The sequence below is a fragment of the Chaetodon trifascialis genome, chromosome 10 (assembly GCF_039877785.1).
Source record: "Chaetodon trifascialis isolate fChaTrf1 chromosome 10, fChaTrf1.hap1, whole genome shotgun sequence".
NCBI lineage: Eukaryota > Metazoa > Chordata > Actinopteri > Chaetodontiformes > Chaetodontidae > Chaetodon > Chaetodon trifascialis.
Window position 1 is genome coordinate 5,887,061 of NC_092065.1, and position 4,362 is coordinate 5,891,422.

The window sequence follows — 4,362 nt, forward strand, 5'->3', positions numbered from 1 at the left end:
GTAATCAATCACATGCACAAAAATTATGTTATTGAGTGGATTACAGACCACAATGATTAACAGAACCTCAGTCTGATCATCAGTGTGACTTTGATCTGATGTAAATTATCTGTCTGTGAACTGAAAGTTATCTCACCCATCACATCTTATTACTCAATTTCAAATTGGTCACAGTTTACTTTGTGAAGCTGGAGACAGACTTCTGCTCCTCCAGCGTCCTCTCAGACAGATGCTATCAGCTATTGACTGAAAGGCTATGAAAATGCAAAGAGAAAGTCTGTATTCATTATTATTCAAAGGGAGGATTATCTGACTGCTCTCATCGAAGCAGCAGGTACAGTCATCCGCCTGGTGTGATGTCCTCCGACCTGTTTCTCTCTGACAAACGAAGCAGTATGATTCTTAAATCTTTAAACACATACACACATACCTCCAATGGCTTTACTGGCTCTTTGACAGGAATGCAAGGACCCTGAGGGCTGAATGCATGCTTAAAACAGACAGAGGCTCTGCAGAGTCTTATGTCGACAGCAGACAAAGACCAAAAACAGGTTTGATGTTCTGAATATACTGTCAAAGATCCAAATAGTCAGTTTGTATATAAAGTTAAGTTTCATTCAAATGAAGCCTTCTGGTGAAGCTCTGTCTCAATAGCATGACTTTTTTGTCTGAATGTTTCACTTGCAAAAATTTTGCATGCAAATTTTTTTTACTATTAGACTCTACAAAAAGAGAAAAGAGATATTATATTGAAGCATGTATGAAGTCATTTAACTTACATAATGCTTACACAACTTCAAGTGTTTTTGGCCCTTTTAGTGTTGCTGCCATGGTCAGAGGTTTTTTTTTTTTTCCCAACCTGTAAAGTCAAAAAACAGGTAAAAGGCAATTTCGAAGGCGTTACTCTACTTACACCCCCACCTGGACCACTCACCTGAACACACTCATCCTTTTGATGTTAAAGACGGGCTGCAGGCGTCACCACAGGGCCATTTAGATGGAGGAGTGGTCATGTGATCCCACAACCATACGTGACACCTAAAGAACTGTTTCTCTACATGCTGCCTTTCAGCCTGGAGTTTGCAGCCGTTTGACACACCCGGCTGGGTAGATTTCCTGGGTGAATTAGCCACTCGTTTCCTACCTAACGATCCACTCCACCAAATTATGTATGTTTATCTGTAAGCTCATCAGACCGCTCAGAAACATGTCTTTAAACAGAAATGAGCCAAACAAACTGCAGATTATTATTATCTATTGGAACATGTCTGTTGATTTAATGCAGTGTCTCACCAAAAACTGTTATTTCAGTGTATGTCATTTAATTAAGTGTGCAGAACTATCAGCATCTACTGAGAGTGTCTTCAGCAAATTTTAATAGATTTTATCTTCTAAAGCCCTGCAGCTATTTCTGTGTATCCTCTTTGGTTTGAGTAACTCACGCTCTAGTCTGGATCTATTCATAATGACAGATCGAGGCTTTGTGGATGTCCCTGGTTTTAATTTTTAAATCTCAAGATTTGCTGATGGACGGGAGATGTTATCCACATTGGCTTCATTTGCTAGATTTTCTTTCTTAATGAAAACATAACAGAAACACCCTATTCCAGAAGCTGCTGTTATATCACTAAAGAAAACTCAAAATGAAATAACCACAAATGATGTTCTTCTGTTGGTAAAAACACTGAAGAATGTTCACCAAACTAGTCCATTTCGCAACAGTTATCAGTCATCCAGTAGAGAGACGTTTCAAGCAAAAAGTATTCAGAAAGCTGACCTGTGCCTCAGTGCAGCTTTAGAGAGCTGCTCACCCAGTGGTTAAAAATAGACCTTGCAATGTTTGTGTAACACTTTTTGCATAAGAAAAGGCCTAAATTAAAATAAATGATGAAAAGAGAGCTGCATGCACCTCATATGTGCTGTTCCTTTGAAGATAAGACTCCAACTGGATTTGAACTCCACCTCTCCAGTATTTTAGCTGAGTGTGAAGGACTGATTTGTAGTACTCGTAGCTTTGTCACTTTAAATTTTCTTGTGAATCACAGGATTTAAATAGCTTCGTGTTATGCTTTGAATCAGCGATTGTCAGATCTGAAAGGAATATTCTTTGGTTAGAAACAGTAAATGTCTTCAAAGGAGCAACATCAATCGGGTTTTTTTTTGTTTCTGAATACTAATTGTTTTATATGGCATGCAGTCAAACATTAGAACCTCGCTTTAGACAAATACTTAAAGCCTTGGGCTACTCCGCCATTCATTTACCTTGCCAATAACAAAACCTCTGCCCTTATAGTTTATGACCTGCAGTGGCTGTTATGGCTCTCAGGCCTCAGTGTGCCTCATCCGCCCTGCAGAGAATGTTGCCTTTGGCTCTAAGTACAGTGCCAATCATTTCATAAACACACACACAGTCATGTTTCCATCACTTTTAGGGACATTACATAGACACATAGTCTACGTAGTCTTCACCCTGCCATTTAATGATTTATGGGAACTTGTGTTTTGTCCCCAAGAGAAGAGAGAGAGAAAAGAATATATATATTTTAGCTAAGTCACCATATTAATATGATGGATACTCTGGGCAGAGTTGTTACTTTGGGCGCTTGAATTGTATAAAAGCAGCTACAAAGCTGCACTTATTGTATAGAGGTGTCAGCAATAAATTCAACTCATTTCTTACCTCTTATTTCGTTTGTCTCTATATCTTATAAGTGCAAGTGTTTCAAAGAAGGACTTCTTTTGGGAGTAAATTTATAGATATATTAAGAAAATTAAATGAAAAAATATAGCTACTGCTATGCTGCTCATAGGTCATAATCTTTGAATGTAAAACCTAACTTTGCAAACTAACTACCAACAGGCCACAAACAACTGTGATGGAGCAAAAAGGGTAACAGTTTCCTCTGATATGCACTTTAATCAAAGTACAAAGTGAAATGGGCAATACTTAAGTACAGAAGAGCTTTTTCTCTTTACTTCTGACCTGGAATCCTTAACGCTGGTTACACAAGAGAGAGATAAAGGTGGTTTTGCCATGTGTTGTCAGCTGAGGGTTTTTCCCGGCTAGAACATTAGGTCTCGAGGACAATCTTCTGAATGGATCTTTGACAAGTCAAAATTACAGTTGCCGAAGAACAGGAAGCGGTTGTAACTTGAGGCTTTTGCTATTGCTCTATTTGTGGGCAAATCAAGCTGTTGAAGACCGTGGGTAAGTTTGCACCACACTGGCTGACAAAGATAAGATCTTCTGCAGTTTACATTAAAAAAAAAAAAAAAAAAAAAAGCATTCTAGATTTCTTCAAGAGAAGTGAGTAAATAATGTAACTATGGTGCTATGAACATGACGTTTCAAGAAAGAAAAAATAACATGCAACCAATAGCTTTATGAATGCTCAATAAATAATTTCATGTTTCAGAGTTCAGCAATAAGGCCTTAATAAGAATAACATTTGGCTTGCTAAGCTGTGAAAAATTGACTGATGTTTATGCTCCACAAGCATAACTTTTTTCCCCCTAGCTTTTTAATTAATCAGGGAGCCAACTTCAAGGGAAACTTTAATTTCTGCAAGCCATAAACCATTTGTCAGCATTTTTCAGTGCAATCCAAACATTTATTCCAATGGATAAAAACTGTTTACTTTAAAACCTGATAATAAAAGTTACTTTTATCAATACTTAGAACCAATCTATATAGTATGTTCAGTAAATGATTTACTTATAACTAACTTAGAAACCTTTTGCAAAAGTTGTTCTTATTATTGAGTAAGTCCTTGAATTTTCATGCCCATCCTGCACTGTGACTCGTGAGCTGATGATAATCATTTATTACAAATAGTTATTATTGGATTTGTTTACTTGTTTTTAAAATTTGTTTATTTATATTTTTAAATTAAATTCCAGCCGTTTCTTTTTGTTCATTGCATTATTTGTTATGGCTAATGACGTCTGAGGCAGAAAATGATCGGAAGTGACGACATACAATTTACCCAAAACACACCATAGGATGACAGCTTTCGATAGCATGTTTTTAGCATAGCATGTTCCATTGAAGAAAATACCGCATTGTGGTGGAATATGTGTATGAAACCTATTGTTACTGTCAAATATGAACACTTTGACATTAATTCACCAACTGTTACAAACAAAGTGCTGGATGGATGATCCCCAACTAAACCCGCCAGATCTGCGAGGTTATCATGTCAAAACAATGCGGAAAGTAGCATTGGTAAGACTTCCAACTTCAAGACTGTGATTTCAAAATAAAGGCATTTTACTGAGTGACTGGAGAGGCGTCTTTTATAGTGAAGAGCATTATACGGATACGGTATTGTTGCTGCTGCTAACTTCAAGTAAGCAGACTCC